The sequence below is a fragment of the Delphinapterus leucas genome, chromosome 1, assembly GCF_059928025.1.
Source record: "Delphinapterus leucas isolate spDelLeu-1000000601 "Yukka" chromosome 1, BTC_Dleu_Yukka2, whole genome shotgun sequence".
Classification (NCBI taxonomy): Eukaryota; Metazoa; Chordata; class Mammalia; order Artiodactyla; family Monodontidae; genus Delphinapterus; species Delphinapterus leucas.
Genome location: NC_143129.1, coordinates 62,198,566 through 62,217,167, shown reverse-complemented (window position 1 = coordinate 62,217,167; position 18,602 = coordinate 62,198,566). Strand labels below are relative to the sequence as shown.

Sequence of the window (18,602 nt, the reverse complement as noted above, 5' to 3'; positions counted from 1 at the left end):
TGTAAATAGGATTCCATTCTTATGGTGAAGAGACTACGAAGGTGTTCACAGCAGGAACTAACTTCATACTCTGTATGAACAAATAATTATAGTATAAAACATATGCAATCCCAACATTTATGTAATTTGTCACTTAGGTCAGATGTGACTCAAGCTGTGTACTTAATCCTAAAAAAAAAAAAAAAAATTCTCAAGACAAGAAACTCTACCCCTAGTGCCCAAAGGGCCCACAAACCCCTACCTTCTCAGATTCTCAGAGCTCTGCTGGGGTGAGGATAATTGGCAGTTAAGCCTAGAACTATGTCGAAGTCTTCTGTAAAATGAAGAATCCGTTTATAATGTGAATACCAGCCTCCGAAGGGATATGTTTGAATTTTCACCTCTCATCTTAGTAAGATTTCTTAAAATGTTATTTAGCCAGTAATTATTTTTAAGTTTTCCCCACCGCCATCCTCCAAAGAGCTATAAAGCATGTTATTTACATTGTTAAATGAATATTTCTTATGTACAGACTTAAAGTGAATGAATTACCATAGTTGTTTCAACTTTCTTTGGAGAATAGTTTTACATTCTGAATATCTTCCAATACAATATTTTTTTAAGAAAACGTTGGGTTCCTTAAATAGCAATCTTCAAATTGGGTTTGAAATTCAGAAATACTGTGGTGCCTTCCAGCTTAAGGTTCTTCAAGGTTTTTACCTTCTTTCTTGAGTGAGATGCTGGGCAGCAGAGGGTGCTTTCAGCATACTGGGGCAGCAATTGTTAGAAGTGCAACAGAAGAGGAGCCTTGCGCTGTCCCCTGGGCTTTGGACCCTGCTGGGGCCTCCTACCAGAACAGAGACACACTGCTTTCTTGTGCTTTCATTGGCCCTCAGTGGCAAAGTACCAATTCGTCTATCTTTAGTGAACCAACCTCAGCTGAGCTTTCTCCCCAGGAGGAAGGTTGGCTGCTAAAAAGATTCTTTTTGCCAGTACTTTCTTTCTGAATAAAGTCTTTCACAGTTAACAGATTGCTTTCAAATGTATTACCTTGCATGCTGTCCTCTACTGACAGTAGACCATGGTCTCAGTATGCATGACATAAAAGGAGCAGTCAGGACCATAACCTGATTTTGATGTTTGATGTAGTTTGGAGTTGAGTTTAGATCCTGGCCAAGCACTTACTTGCAGGTGACCTAAGGACATGACCTAGCCTTTGAGTACCTCTGACCCTCATAGTAGAATGGGCTATATGAGAAATAAGTAAGGTAATGTATAAAAACACCCACCAAGGGCTGGTTGCTCAAAGGATGTTAGCTTCCTTGTATACAAGGGCCTCCTGGTGAGGACATACAACACCAAGAACTAGAAAAGCTGGGAAACTTTCCGTGGGAGGCAAATTTGAAAAGGGAAGCCAGGTAAAAGGTAAGGAATCTCTCCCCAGCCCCCTGTGGCCTGTGATTCAGGTCATGGAGACACATGAAAGGGAAGTGGAAAGAGCCTGGCCCCCTCTCTGTGCTGGCCATGGAGAGGCCTTCTTGGAGGAAGGGAATGTCAAGATGAATCATCACTGTGTGCTCATTTCCTTGGCCAACTTATTCTTCTCCAGCTACACTTATGACCAAAGATGTCTCATGAACATAAGGTTAGCATTAAGCTTAGTATGGAGCCCTGGGATCAGCGGATGTATGTGATGAGAGCTGCAAAGAGAAATAAGCAGGGTATGGCAATGCCCTGAGAGAGCCTGCCAGAAGTGGGGGGAAGGAAGCCATGAGGATTGATAACTAATACCTAATAGCTATCACCTAACAAGGTGAAGGAAGACGAGGCCTCCACAATGAGCACTTGGTGCATAATCAATGTGAAATAAGACACATCCCTTTTCAGGAATATTCTGTAAAAAGGTGATAGGGGTTGTTCCCCAGGAAAGAACCCAATCCAGACCCAGAGACTAGTTCTCTCTGAAATGCCCCACAAAGCCCAAGGCAGCTGGATCTTTATTAGAAAATTGCAGTTAGAACCAGAGTTTTATGGACTGAATTGTATCCCCCCTGAAATTCATATGTTGAAGTCCTAACGCCCAGTGTGACTGTATTTGGAGATGGGGCCTCTAATGAGGTAATTAAGGTTAAAGGTGGTCACAAGGGTGAGAACCTAATCCTATAGGACTGGTGTCCAACAAGAAGAGGAAGAGATACCAGAGAGCTCTCTCTGTACACAAAGGACAGGCCACGTGAGGAGATAGTGAGAAGGTGGCCATCTGCAAACCAGGAAGAGAAGCTCACCAGAAACCAACTCTGCTGACATCTTGACCTCAGACTTCCAGCCTCCAGAACTCTGAGACAATAATATCTGTTGTTTTAGCTACCCAGTTTGCAGTGTTCAGTTATGGCAGCCCTAGAAAATTAATATACAAAAAATTTTAATGACTTTACCTTTCCTTATATTTTCTTGCCTTATATCTAATTATGATATTACATGTGCATGGTAACTGTTATTATTATGATATAGCTGCTTTTTAGTCCCTGTTAAGTCTCATAAATTACCTTGTGGCATTTTCTCTTCTTTTTGTACAAAAGACCACTTAGGAGACCTGGCAGAAAAATTGGTGAATAAGCAAACATTGGGTGTGCTGCAACAAAATAGGATATTTTGATGTAGCCAATTTGATCATTAACCTTTCACCTTTTTTATAACCAAGTGCTGAATCAGTAGAAGATGGAAATGAGGCTCAGCATGGGAGTAGGAGTGAAAGATGGGGTGTGAGCAGAGACAGGGTTAGAGACCATGGATGTGCTGGGAGGAATGGAGGGGGTCTTCATACTACTTAGTAGTTTTCTAAAAGTTATCATTTAATGTTTGGGAGATTTTAGGGTCATGAAATGGGGTAGATGTTAAAATGTGCAGGCATTCAATGCCACAGGGACCAAATGGGAGATGATAGCAAAGACTCTTCTCTGCAGAAGCTAGCACCCATAATGCCATCTGAGTTACTGATACACAGTGTCCGAAGATAATGGCGAACATAGGCATGGATCACATGGGCTTTTATTTCAGGTGATCTAATCTGGCAGACAAAAGAAGGAAATCCAGAGAAATTCTGCTGACAGGTATGCTCGTGGCTGGGAGAGCATCCAATGCCCCTGCAGGAGAAGGTGAAACACTAAATAAACAGGACCCTCATCAACTGGCCTAGGGTTCATCCCTAGGTTGAAGACTGGAATGCTGGGCATGAATAATACTGAGGTTTCACCTACAGGCTGGGCCAGCAAAACAGGACAGGGGACAGGGGGTGAGGGGGACAGCAAATGGAAGTTTGTGGGGACTGCTGAGACTCCAAGCTTCATGGGTACTCATGGTCATCTCTGGCACTCTGACGCCACATGATAGGAAGCAAGGCTGAATCTTTTGGGTAATGACATCAAATGCCCCTATTCTGATGGATCCAGAAAGTGATAGGAGACAGGGCTGTGCCTACTAGAGATACTCATTAAAAGATATAACCCAGGAAGCTGGAAATGGCCAAGGCAAAGCAAATAAGAAAGTTCTAGAACTCACTAAATAACTGAGTTATTTATCAATATATGCTGTGGACTGAATTGTGTCCTCTCAAAATCCATATGTTGAAGCCCTCACCCCCAGCATGGCTGTATTTGGAGTAAAGAAGTAATTAAGGTCAAATGAAGTCATAAGGGTACAGCCTTGATCCAATAAGATTGGTGTTCAGAGACACCAGGGAGCTCACTCTCTCTCCCCACCACAAGAGGACACAGCAAGAAGGCAGACATCTGCAAGCCAGGAAGAGAGCCCTCACCAGGAATGGACTCCACTGGCACCTTGATCTTGTGCTTGGCTGCTGGTAGGTGATCTGTAGGCCGCCGGAAGGCCCTGACTGATGAGAGTATCTTTGTTTTCCTGGGAGACAGTCTAATGGCGTGATTTATGATAGGGTCTTTGAGCCATGCTGTACCAGTTTTGACCTCTGGAGGAACTAGAGACCATTAGTCTGAGCTCCTGCGGGGGATGGAAACAAAGCCATACACGTGGACAATATGTGATCAAGCTCCACTAAAAACTCTGGATGCCAAAGGCTCAGGTGAGCTTCCCTGGTTGGCATTATTCTGTGAGTATTGAATAATAAGGTTGGCATTATTCTGTCACACATCGTGGCCAGGAGGCAACAACATCCATGACTCTGTGGGGGGAGAACAATGAGAAGCCCCATGTTTGGACCCCTCCAAGACTCTGCCCTATGTGTCTCTTCCTTCTGATGATTTTAGTCTATTTCCTTTGACTACAATAAAACTTTAATTTTAAATATAGTGCTTTCCTGAGTTCTGTAGTCATTCTAGTGAATTATCAAACCTGAGGGACAAGGACAAGCTGTTTAGGCTTTTTCTTTTATTAAGGATTTTAACTTTGTGTTGTTTTTTGTTATAAATATTTATCTATTAATTTAACTTGTGGTAGTTTTAAATTATTGTGTAATCAGCTCTATCAATCTTTCCCTTTGTAGTTTTTGTTTACTTAAAAAGGCCTTTCTCACTAGAAAATGATATAGGCATTCATCTTTATTTTCTAGTTTTCTACAGTGTCATTTCTCTTTATTTAACTAATTCCATTTAGGATTTGTTTTGTTATATGCTACTAGGTAAAAATCTATTGTTACTTTTTTCCAAATAGTTTCTCAGTTGACCCAGCACTATCTTTTCAATGATCATATTTTTCTACTTTGTTATCACATGCTAAATTCTCACATATACTAGCGTTTATATGTGGTCACTCTATTCTGTTGGATCTACATGGCTGTCTTTTCTTGCATTACCCTGCCTTTAGTTTTCTTGGATTTACAACACAAATTAATATCCCACTGCAGGCATCTTTCCTATTTATATTGTTCCTATTTAAAATCTTCTTGGCTTACTTTCCTATTTATTCTTCCCTAATAAATTTTTCTGTGCCCCAAGAAAATGCTTTACTCAGAACATAAAAGAAAATCATAAAATTAAAATCACTTTGTCAATTCCCACCAACCTCCCAAAATAAAATATTAATAGAGTTTTTCACTGGAATTGCATTAAACTTAAAAATCTGGGGAAAATTGATATATGTATTTATAAGGCTAACTCTTTCCATGCAGAAATATATGTCCCACAGTAAAAATAAATACATTAAAAAATGTTTAAGTTGATGTTCTTTATACAGGTCCAGCAGGTTTCTTGTTAACCTCAAGGAAATAAGAATTTTTATGGCTCTTAATGTACATTGTTATATTATCTCTAGAAAAATTTCACAAAATATAAGATTAAAAATGTCCCCTTGCCAGTCTGAGCAGGTAAAAAAAGTATCTCACTATAGATTTAATGTGCACTTCTTTGACTTTTCGTGAGGTTGAATGATTCTGAATGTATTTATTGATTAGTTGTATTTCTTTCTTTGTGAACTTTTGCCTATTTTCTATATTAAGAATAATAACACTTTGACTTACAAGGTGGAAGTATTTTTCCCAGTACATCATTTGCCTCTTAATTTTGTTTATTACATTTTCTGATATATAGAATTTAAAAATTTTCCATCTATGCAAATCTATTCTTTACGGTTTCTTCATTTATATTTAGAAGTCCTCCAATTCAAAGATCATATAATATTTGTGTAAATTTTCTTCTAGTCATTTATATGTTCTTCTATTTGTTTAAATTTTAATTCCCATATCCACATTGGATTCATATCAGTTTATGATATAAATGAAATAAAGATTGGGTTTCATTTTGAGTTTTAAAGGTTGGTTTGTTTGAGTCTGTATATTGAACCATGGTCATTTTCCTTTCAGAAGTTATTCTGTGTCAAAGTTATTTGGTTTACTTAGTAATTTTTAAGTACAGAATTTCTTGGCACACACTCTTCAGTGGAGTAATAAAATGTTCTCATTATGAAAGGAATTTAAGCAATTACATCTGAAGCCTTCTTACTAGTGTATCTAACAAGGTACCTTTTAGCTTAAAGAATGTGGACTATCATTCAACTGCCAGCTGCCATTCCACTGGGGCTTTTGTGAGTCCCCTGGAAGGCTGCAAAGAGTTAAAAAGGTTATTTTACCAGCACCCTCTATAAAAATGTGTTGCTACAATTCACTTGGAAGGCTCAATCCCCCAAGGGTATAAAGAATTAATTTACAGTCACAAGTTTGGCATTCTTAAAAGAAAGCTGCTCAAACAATGGGAAACATTACCCTCTGAGAAATCAGATGTGTTTGGCAGACGTGATCCAAGATTTCCAGCAACGTACTACCTACACAGCAAAGCTAAGGAGCAGCAGAAACCTCTCCCGAAATCAAATACGGTACAGTACAAGAATATTATATTGAATGTCTGAAAACCTGAAGTCCTTATTCCAACACCAATGATTTGATCTTCGTAAGTCACTTTAATGGGTGTCAATTTCCTCTTATGAAATCGGTGACCTCATAGGACTGTAGCAAAAACTAAATGAGAAAATTTATATGAATGTATTGTGTAAACTGTAAAGCACTGGTCAAAACATTTGTAGTTATTAATTAGCCTGTAATTGAACTTATTCTACTTCTCTGACTGAAGAGGAGAAGGTAGCACCTGCTGTCCATGGCCTGTTCTTCCTATCCTGGGGAAACGCTATCTGGACACCCGCTACCTCCCCTCTAATCATGCCCCACTTCTGAACCACGCATGCTTCCTGCCAGCAGCACTTCCCAGGACAGATATGTACATTAGCTTAAGCCCAGGGCCTTCAAGAAAGTAAGCACTGCATCTAGGCAGGAAAAAGAGGAATAACATTTACTGAACACCTACCATGTGTGGAGTACTGAAAGATATGCCAGCAAAATAGAGATGAGTGAGTACAGTCCCGTCACTTTTTGCTTTAATTTTCAGCTGTACCAGACTCATGAGTTCCATAATGATCCAACATATATCACAGGCCAGAGGGTGTTTGCAAGTATGAACTACATTTCCACCCTTGGGCAGTATTAGGACTGGGAAAGAGAGAAATTTACATGCAAGTTGGGTGGAGTCAATAGAATATTTGTAAAATGATTTAAAAGTTTAGCTAGCTCAAAGATGTGTTTGTGCATCTATAAGAATTAAGTCTAAAATCCTTGACATGGACCAGGACCAAGTCTGGGCTCTTCTTTCAAGAAAACTGCCCAAGTCATGATAAAGTTAAAACATAATGGGTAGGCATTGAAGAGGGAAGGGGCATGATCAGATCTGTGCTTTAAAAAGAGTACTCTGGTTATGAGTTATCACTTCATACCTATCAGAATGGCCATTATCAAAAAGTCTGCAAATAACAAATGCTGGAGAGGGTATGGAGAAAAGGGAACCCTCCTACACTGTTGGCGGGAATGTAAACTGGTGTAGCCAATATGGAGAACAGTATGGAGGTTCCTCAAAAAACTAAAACTAGAGTTATCATATGATCCATCAATCCTACTCCTGGGCATATTTCCAGACAAAACCCTAATTCGAAAAGATCATGCACCCTAATGTTCATAGCAGCACTATTTAGCCAAGACATGGCAACCTAAATGTCCATTGACAGATGAATGGATAAAGAAGATATGGTATATATATATATATATATATATACACACAATAGAATATTGCTCAGCCACAAAAAAGAATGAAATAATGCCATTTGCAGCAACATGGATGGATCAAGAGATTACCATACTAAGTGAAGTAAGTCAGGCAGAGAAAGACAAATATCATATGATATCACTTATATGTGGAATCTTAAAAAAAATGATACTGATGAACTTACTTACAAAACAGAAACAGACTCACAAACAGAGAAAAAAAACTTATGGTTACCAAAGGGGAAAGTTGGGGGGGGGGGAAGGGACAAATTAAGAGTTTGGGATTAACAGGCACACAATACTATGTATAAAATAGATAAACAACAAGGACCTACTGTATAGCACAGGGAACTATATTCAATATCTTGTAATAACCTACAATGGAAAATAATCTGAAAAATATATATATATATATAACTGAATCACTTTGCTGCATACCTGAAACTAACACAACATGGTAAATCAACTCTACTTCCATTTAAAATGATAAAAAAAAAAGAGTACGCTGGTTGCTTTAGAAACAACAGAGGGGAACACTGCAAGAAGGGAGCAGGAACCCCTAAGCCGTGGTGTACAGCTGCTGGCTTGCTCTGGCTCAAGAAACTTGACTGTGTCCATATCTTCCCAAGGCCACATCTAGGGCCATCAGGTTAGTAGACTGAACTAGGCCATGGTATAAGTTTCCTTATACCAAGGGAACTTACAAATGCTACAAATCAGGGCTTTCCTACCTTCCTGCCCTCAAGAGCCAGCTTACCAGCACAGTACTGCCTAGAAGGTTTCTACAGGAGACCAGGCAAGAAGGGCAGTTTGATCTAGGGTGGTGACAGTGGAGGTGAGGGAAGTGGATGGATTTGGAAAGCTATTTGCAGATGGAATTAGCAGAATGTGCTGACGGATTGGATATGGGATGGGGTGGTCAGGGAGAGGGGAGAGATAAGAATACCTCCCAGGCTTTAATGAGTACATAAGTGTGAGCATCAAAGGCAATGTTTTGAGTTTGGCTTTGAGACAGAGAATGTCCTGGACTCAGACACTGAGGTGATTTTAGAATTCCACAGTTTTCAGTCACTCATGACCTGGCCCCAGTCCACCCTCCCAACTCATCCTGGGCATTATTCTCTTCCTCTCTGCCCTAGACTCCAGCCCCACCAGCCACCTTCCAGTTCTTCATTTAGAAAATCTGTTTAGCCTCCAGGCCTTCCTTCATACTGTTCCCTCAGCCCAGAATGTTCTTATCACAGCTCTCTGCATAGCTGGCTTGTTTTCTTCCTCAGGTCCCTGCTAATAGAGGACACCTTCTCCCTCCAACCATACCCTCCCTGTTAGTTTCCTTCCTGGCACTTATCACAATTTATAATCATACATTTTTATGACTACTTGTTTGTGCTCTGTCTCCTTCACTGGACTGTAAGCTTTTTTTTTAATTGATCTCTGATTCTTCAGCATCTAACACAATTTGCCGAATAAATAAGTAAGCAAGAAAAATAGCCTGCCAGCAGCCTATAGACAAGAGACCAATGTTGTACCACCTCTGCAGCGTAGACCTCTAAGCACCCGCAATAAAAATTCTGTATTTAGAAAAACAGTTGAGACTCTGCAAGTAACCCATCCACAGGGCAGGGTGTGACAGGCAAGGGCAAGTCCAGGCTTGGGACTTCCCCAAGTCTAGATCTGGCTAAAGAACCGGGAAGTTCTCACAGTGAAGCTGACAGCTGAATAAAGGCCTAAAGGATGGGTGTATTACATTTCTATAGTAGTTCCAAGCTCACAAAAGGAGATTCACATTTGTTGGATAAAAGTTGTTCAGAAGGTGTGACCGCAGGTTGACCCTAGAGCTGGACCCAGGCAATCGGAGGTGCCTCATTAGCACCCCCTGTCCTTAGAATGTACGTTCCCTGCACCACTCCCACCTGGGAACCATTTTCAAAGACATAGCCTTGAAGGAGTAAGGTGTTGTTGAGACCATCTGGACAGTTCACATGATTGAACCCAGCTATATATAAACTTTTAAGATTTTGGTGAGCAGGTACCAAGATCTACTCATCTTGTGCCCTCCCCCCAAGGCAAGCCTTGCAAGTAAGTTCCCTTGCTTATTAAAACCATCACCTGCCCATCTGGAGTGGTCTGACTCTTTCTTCAGTCTCTCCTTGCCCTTCACGTACAGGGAGGAGTTTGTGAACCAACAGCATTTTTCATGAATTCTTACATTAACCCAGTGAAGTAGGCAGAGCAGAGATAGCTCTTCCCTGCGTAGAAATGAGAAAGTTGACAAGTACAAAACCGAATTAAAGTTGAGGTCATCTGCCTCCAAGTTCAGAACTCTTTGCATTCTCCATTTCCATTTAGAATGTATTTTTGTGCACCTACTATGTGACAAATAAAGGGGGGTATAAGGGAAATATAAAGCATAATCCTTGACCTAACAGAGTTAAAAAACTTGCAAAACAATTTGAGACTGCTCCCACCATCAATCAACAATGCATGCTGAGCTGACAGGCTGTAGGAACTCGGAGACAGAGGAGAGTGTGTAGGATGAGAGCCAGGAGAAGCTGTTACAGAAGGTAAGTTTAAGTTCTGCAGACCAGTCCTAATGCCCTGTTAATGCAGAGGAGAAGACTTGAGTTCACTGTGCCCCTGCTGAGCTCATTTCCTTGACTTTCACTGATGAAGACATTTCAGAGCAAAGAGCCTCTTTTCTAATCAACAACATGCTGTACATGCAAATATCTGACAATGTTACAGCCACTAGGACTCTTCTCACTCCAATTATTCCCTCATCAGTCTCACATCCTCCTGTTTCTGTTTTCTGCTCCGCCAGTTTCTACCTACAACATTCAATACTGACTCAGCACCAGACAACATTTTTCTTCTCCAGAATCCTCTACCATCTCTATAGTGAGACCCCACCATTTCCGATCACAGCTGCCTTCCTTTCAATCTCCGACTGTCTACAGCATGTGAAAATAGGGGTACCAGTGGCCTCCATCTACCCGATCCCCTCAAAGAGTGGATGCCATGCCACCCCTGGGCATCACTCTCATGCACCCTGAGTGGCAGCCAGTGGCCACAATCCCACTATCCCTCACAGAAGTCAAGGAAAGAAGGAGCAAGAGAAGAGGAGTAGGAGAGGAAAGTTGTATGTGATGAGAAGTTAAGGGCCACCAATTATTGCTTTAGGTCAACAGTCCCCAACCTTTTTGGCACCAGGGACTGGTTTCATGGAAGACAATTTTTCCACGGATGGGGGCGGGGGGATGGTTCAGGCGGTAATGCGAGCGATGGGGAGCGGCAGGTGAAGCTTCGCTTGCCTGCCACTCACCTCCTGCTGTGCAGCCTCGTTCCTACCAGGCCGCAGCCGGATACCAGTCTGCGGTCCAGGGGTTGGAGACCCCTGCTTTAGGTGGCAGTCAGTGACACTGGGACACAGGCTAAGTCTGCCAGAAAAGCTGCTGAATTATTCTGTAGACTCGCTTGTGACCAAGAGGCAAGCATGACCCCTGCCCCTACCACCACCATCAAATACACAACTTGTAAATAATCTCTCAAATATACCCTCCTCACAGGTGGGAAACCCAGTTCTGTACATTCTTAATCACAAGAGCTTGAAGATGATACTATTCTTCCATGCTAGAGGAGACAGTGTTGTCTTACAGCAGAAGCTTCAATCAGAATCCAATTTTCATCCTTGTAGATGACTGGGCCTCATTCACTTTCTCACTTAAGTAAGAACCAAGCATTTTGCTCAAAGCAGTTAAATAAACAATAAATCAGTGAAGCCTCCTGTTGAAATATCTTTTCTCATTTATATTTCTTTGCATTGTATGTTCTTCATGCCAAGTCCTAAATAGACCAAAAACAGATTTACATTTAAATAAACATTGTTTCCAGGTATAATCTATACACACTGTGAGATGAGGCATTTTAAATCTCTCTTAAAATAATACAATCTGTCAAGTTTAAAAGCCATCAAAGCAAAATACAGGCTATATTTATATGATCTAATATAAACTACTAAAATCTTAAATTCTAAATAATTTTGCCACAAGGTAAAGATGTTCAAAATTCCATGAGAAAATACTCTCATTGTCAAAAATAAACAATAAAATGGAAAATAAGAATAAAAGCTTCTGGGGGGTGGGATGAATTGGGAGATTGGGATTCACATATATACACTAATCTGTATAAAATAGATAACTAATAAGAACCTGCTGTATAGCACAGGGAACTCCACTTCACTGTACAGCAGAAACTAACCCAACAGTGTAAAACAACTATACACCAATTAACAAAAACAAAAAAAGAACAAAAGCTTCCATCAGCAGTTGAATGGATAAAGAAGATGCTTAACCCTGAACTGCACAAGCACACAACATATTCAAAGCAGCCTAGCAAAGGTTCCAAAAACTGAGATGCTACTGGAACTATCACTCACAGAACATAGACAGTCTGAAGCAAACCGAGTGGATTATCTGTTAAAACAATCAAACAATTCAACATAGACTATCTCTTTTAAAATAGAGACATAAATGGGTTAAAAGTTAAAGGATGGAAACATAGTATGCAAACACTAATCAAAAGAAAAATGGAGTGGCTATATTAGTATCAGACAGAATAGACTTCAAGGATTATTACCAGGGGTGGGGGAAAAAAAGATATTATATAAGAAAAGAGTGAATTCACCAAAAAGAAAAAAATCTTAAATGTGTATGCACCTAACAAGACAACTTCCAAAAACTTAAACACAGATAGAACTGAAATGAGAAGTAGATAAATTTATGATTATACTCAGAGGTTTCAACATTTCTCTCACAGTAATTGATAGAAGTAGACAAAAAATCAGTACCAACACAGAAAACCTAAACACCATTATAAACCAGTTGACATAATTCACCTTTACAGAACACTCTACCTAACAACAGTAGAAAACAATTTTTTTTAACTGCACATGGGATATTCACCATGATACACCAAATTCTGGGCCATTAAACAAATCTTAACAAATTTATAATAATTGAAATCACATAAAATATCTTGTTGAATCATAATGGAATTAAATTAGAAGTTAATACAAGAAAGATATCTAGTAAATGTACAAATATTTGGAAATCAAACAACACACTTCTAAATTACCCATGGGTCAAAGAAAAAGCCACAAAGGAAACTAGGGGGAAATGAAATGAAAATAAAACTACAACATATCAGATTTTGTGGGAGGCAATTAAAACAGTGTTTCAAATGGAATTTATACTATTAAATGATTATATTGGAAAAGAAGAATGTCTCAAATCAATAATATAATTGTACACCTTTAAAAACTAGAAAAAGAAGAGCAAAACAAACCCAAAGCAAGTAGAAGGAAGGAAATTATTAAGGTAAGAGCAGAAATCAATTAAAATTAAGACTAAAAAAAAAAAATCATACTCAAGAGTGAAAAGCTAAAAGCTTTTCCTCTAAATCAGGAGCAAGACAAGGGTGTTCACTCTCACCACTTTTATTCAACATAATATTGGAAGTCCTAGCCAGAGCAATTAAGCAAGAAAAAAGAAATAAATGCATCCAAATTGGAAAGGAAGAAGTAAAACTGTCACTATTTGCAAATGACATGATATTACTCAAATTCAGTCAAGTTGCAGGATACAAAATCAATGCATAAAAATCGGTTGTGTTTCTATACACTAATAATGAACTATCAGAAAGAGAAATTAAGAAAACAATTCCATTTACAATTACATCAAAAAGAATAAACTACCTAGTAATAAATTTAACCAAGGAGGTGAAAGACCTGTATATGGAAAACTACAAGACACTGATGAAAAAAACTGAAGAAGACACAAATAAATGGAAAGATATTGCATAATCGTGGAATTAATCAGAAGAATTAATATTGTTAAAATGTCCATACTACTCAAAGCAATATACAGATTCAATTCAATTCCTATCAAAATTCCAATGGCATTTTTCACAGAAAGAAAACAAATAATAGAGAAAATTAATGAAACCAAAAGCTGGTGCTTTGAAATGTTCAGTAAAATTGATAAACCTCTAGTCAAACTGAACAAGAGTAATAGAAAGAACATGAGCTACTAACATCAGGAATGAAAGAAGGGACATCACTACTGATCCCACAGACATTGAAAAGATAATAACGGAATTCTAGGGAAAACTCTATGTCTATAAATTTGATAATGTAGATGAAATGAACCAATTCTTTGATGAACAAACTATCAAACCAACACAGGAAGAAATAGATATATTTTTATTAAAGAAATCTATTAAAGAAATTGAATTTGTAGATTTAAGCCTTCCATAAAGGATACTCCAGGCCACATGGTGAAGTCTATCAAACACTGATAGAAGAAATAACAATTCTACGCAATCTCTTCCCCAAAAAGGGGAGGCAATACTTCTCAACTCATTTTATGAGGTTGACATTAAACGATAAAACCTGATAAAGACATTACAATTAAGAAACTTTCAAACCAATATCCCTCATGAACATAGATACAAAAATATTACAAAATATTAACAAATTGAATTCAACAGTATATAAGAGGGATATGTCACAACCAAGTGGGGTTGCTCCAAGGAACACAAGGTGTGTTCAACATTTGAAAAGCAATTGATGTAATTTACCATATCAACAGTCTAAAGAAGAATAATCACATAAACATCTTACTGGATGCAGAAAAAGCATTAGAATAAATTCAATATCCATTTATAATAAAAAATCTCAGCAGACTAGGAATAGAAGGAACTTCCTTAGTCTAAAAGGAGGTATCTATGAAAAACCTACAGGGAACTTCACACTTAATGATGAGACTAAATGCTTTCCCCCTAAAACTGAGAACAGGGAAGGAATGCCCTCTCTTACTACTCCTAGTCAAATGGTACTGAAAGTCCTAGCCAGTATAATAATGCAATAAAAAGAGGTAAAAGACATATACTGCGTGGGCCAAAATGTTCATTTGGTTTTTTTCTGTAAGATGGTTCTGGTAGCACTTAGTTGTCTTTAACTTCATTCGAAACCATTTTATTAGATTGTATGTGACAGCTGTCATACCAGTGTGCATTTAAAAAAAGACTTATCAGAATTGGTGAATTTTCGTAGAGCCATTTTTTTAAATTTATTTATTTTATTTATTTTTGGCTGCATTGGGTCTTCATTGCTGTGTGTGGGCTTTCTCTAGTTGTGGCGAGCGGGGGCTACCTTTGTTGCAGTGCACGGGCTTCTCACTGCGGTGGCTTCTCTTGTTGCGGAGCACAGGCTCTAGGTGCATGGGTTTCAGTAGTTGTGGCACATGGGCTAAGTAGTTGTGGCTCGCAGGCTCAGCAGTTGTGGCACACGGGCTTAGCTGCTCCACAGCATGTGGGTTCTTCCTGGACCAAGGCTCAAACCCCTGTCCCCTGCATTGGCAGGCAGATTCTTAACCACTGCGCCACCAGGGAAGCCCTGTATAGCTATTTTAATATTAAAGATGGAAGAAAAAAAGCAACATTTTCAGGATATTATGCTTTATTATTTCAAGAAGGGTAAAAATGCAACTGAAATGCACAAGAAGATTTGTGCAATGTGTGGTGAAGGTGCTGTGACTGATCGAATGTGTCAAAAGTGGTTTGCAAAGTTTCGTGCTGGAGATTTCTTGCTGGACGATGCTCCATAGTCGGGTAGACCAGTTGAAGTTGATAGTGATCAAATCGAAACAATAATTGAGAACAATCAACGTCATACCACGCGGGAGACAGCCGACATTCTCAAAATATCCAAATCAAGCTTTGAAAATCATTTGCACCAGCTTGGTTATGTGAATTGCTTTGATGTTTGGGTTCCACATAAGTTAAGCGAAAAAAACCTTCTTGACCACATTTCCACATGCAATTTTCTACTGAAACATAATGAAAACCTTCTTTTTTTAAAACAAATTGTGACGGATGATGAAAAGTGGATACTATACAATAATGTGGAACGGAAGAGATTGTGGGGCAAGCGAAATGAACCACACCAAAGGCCGGTTTTCATCCAAAGAACGTGATGTTGTGTATATGGTGGGATTGGAAGGGAGTCCTCTATTATGAGCTCCTTCCAGAAAACCAAACGATTAATTCCAACAAGTACTGCTCCCAGTTAGACCAACCGAAAGCAGTTCTCGACAAAAAGTATCCAGAATTAGTCAACAGAAAACACATAATCTTCTATCAGGATAACGGCAACACCGCGTGTTTCTTTGATGACCAGGCAAAAACTGTTACAGCTTGGCTGGGAAGTTCTGATTCATCCTTCGTAATCACCAGACATCGCACCTTCGGATTTCCACTTATTTAGGTCTTTACAAAATTCTCTTAATGGAAAAAATTTCAATTCCCTGGACGACTGTTAAAGGTACCTGGAACGATTCTTTGCTCAAAAAGATAAAAAGTTTTGGGAAGATGGAATTATGAAGTTGCCTGGAAAATGGCAGAAGGTAGAACAAAAGGGTGAGTATGTTGTTCAGTAAAGTTCTTGGTGAAAATGAAAAATGTGTCTTTTATTTTTACTTAAAAACTGAAGGCACTTTTTGCCCCACCCAATAGATTAGAAGGTATGAAACAAAAATATCTTTATTTATAGATAACAAAATTGCCCATGTCGAAAATTTCAAAGAATCTACAAAAAAATCCTAAAACTAGTAAATCAGTTAGCAAGGTAGCAGGATACATATCAATATACAAATCAATCTTATTGCTATATACAACAATTGAAATTTGAAATTTTAAAAATACCGTCTACAATAGTACCAAAAATAAGTGAAGTACTTAGGTATAAATCTAACAAAATATGTGCAGAATCTATATGCTAAAAACTACAAAAGACTGATGAGAGAAACAAAAGAAGATCTTAAAAATTGCAGAGACATACAGTATTCATGAATTGGAAGATTCAGTATTATTAAGAAATTGTTTCTCCCCAAACTAACATATAGAGTCAAGGCCATCACCATCAAAATTCCAGCAGGACTATTTTTTATAGATACAGACAAGCTAATTTAAAATTTTATATGGAAAGCCAAAGGAACCAGAATAGTTTAAACACACACACACACACACACACACACACACACACACACACACACAAATAGAAAAAGAACAGAGTTGGAGATCTCACACCACCTAATTTCAAGACTTATAGACAGTATGATAATGTCAAAAAGATAGGAATATAGATCAGTGAAATAGAATTGAGAGTCTAGAAATAAATCCTTGTATTTATGGTCAGTGGATTATTGACAAAGCTACAAAAGAGTTCAGCAGAGAAATTATGGTACTTTTAACAAATGGTGCTGGAACATTTGAACATTTAGAAGCAAATAATATATGTATTATATATATATATGTATATGTATACACATACATAAGAAATATAGATCTTGATCAATATCCCACACCTTATACAAAATCAACTCACAGACCTAAATGTAAAATCTAAAACTAATAAGATTCTAGAAAAAAAAAGTAGCTTGCAGTCTCATCACAAGAAAAAAATTCTCTATGTCCAGTGACAATGTTTACTAGACTTATTGTGGTGACAATTTTGCAATACATACAATTATCAAATAATTACACTGTACACCTGAAACTAATATAATGCTATGTGTCAATTATACCTCAATTTTTTTTTTTTAATAAAAAGGAGGTTGCTCTTCTGTATCTGAGGATCTGAGGAGCCTTCCCCAATACACAAAAACCTTACAATTACCTTACCTGGAGCAGATACCTCACAAAAGACAGGATGCCCATCCTCCTCAAAACCTATCCCAAACACCCGCTATTGCCATTAGACCCATAACAAGGGTTAACTTTCAGCATGTTCTGGTAGCCTGGAAGTGGCAGCAGTTCTCTACATATAACTGGTGCTGAGTCCAGGTTCCTAGATTTGCCCCTTCTTCCAGGGAAACACTACTTGCTCTTCAGAGTGAGTATGGACCAAGATAATCTATATATTATGTCTTCACTAAACACCTATTATAAAACAGGCTGGGGTATGCATAGTTCCCATCTCTGGCCTTGTTTATTATCAGTGGTTATATAACCCTTTGACCCACAGTTTCTGGCTCCAGTTGAGGACCCAAAGCTGAAGTACAAAAACAAACTCCAGCTTGGAAGAGAAGGTGGAAAAGTTTGTTCTCACAGAATTTGTCCCCTTGACCACTGAAATAACCAGCCTAGATTCTTAATTTTTATTCATTGTTATCAGTAAATATTCATTAAGTAATTACAACAGATGTATTGGGCAAGTAAAGCAGGTCATGTGCTATGCAATCATGAGAACACACAAAACCAGGGTCCCCAACCCTACATAGTCCATTCTAGATGAAGAGTAAACATACACCTTTATGTTTTCACAGATTGTGTTTATGGAGCAATTCCAAACTCTCTTCATTGGGCGACATGCCTCTGTGTGACCAAATTTTCTAGGCTCCATATGGGCAAGGTAGCTGGGCAGAGAGAATTCCCTAAAACTCAAATTATTTCTAAGGGAAGTAGGGGTTGTACTTATGCTAGAGGAGGACAAAGATAGACTCTGAAATAGCACATGATTAGAGCTTAGAGTCCATCATCAGTTAGGTAAGGGTCTCATTGCTTGTACTACCCCAAGTCTCCAACTGTCCCACTAGCAGGTATTGTTGGTGACAAAGGTAAAATGCAGGATTGCAGCCCATCATTGCTGTAAGAACTACTCAGACTTTCCTGATTTGAGTTAGCTGTTTCTTTAAGCAAAAAAAGAAAAAAGAAATTTATCATATGCTTGAATAATAATGTATAAAAGAAAAAGGGGATGGGAAAGAAGAAATGTTTAGGGGAAAGAGGAGGACAAAGGGATGAAAAAGTAGAGAAGAGATTAGGAAAGAGAACATTACACTATAAGTTCATTGAGGCCATATACCAATACCTTGCACAGTGCCTTGCACTTAGAGAGGGAAATGCTTATTCAATGAATGAATGAATGAACAGGAAAAAGGGGAGAGAAACGAGA

General features: G+C 38.5%; 1 long non-coding RNA gene and 1 pseudogene across 1 annotated transcript in view; both read right to left on the bottom strand.

The window, feature by feature from the left end:
• Positions 1-18,602, bottom strand: part of LOC149750521 (uncharacterized) — a 123,567-nt pseudogene that overhangs the window by 87,027 nt on the left and 17,938 nt on the right.
• The window catches only part of LOC149750522 (uncharacterized), a 34,961-nt gene continuing 17,557 nt past the window's right edge, over positions 1,199-18,602 (bottom strand). The window contains exon 3 of the long non-coding RNA XR_016393120.1: positions 1,199-16,036. This is a non-coding gene — a long non-coding RNA (uncharacterized LOC149750522). The remainder of the gene's footprint in view (positions 16,037-18,602) is intronic.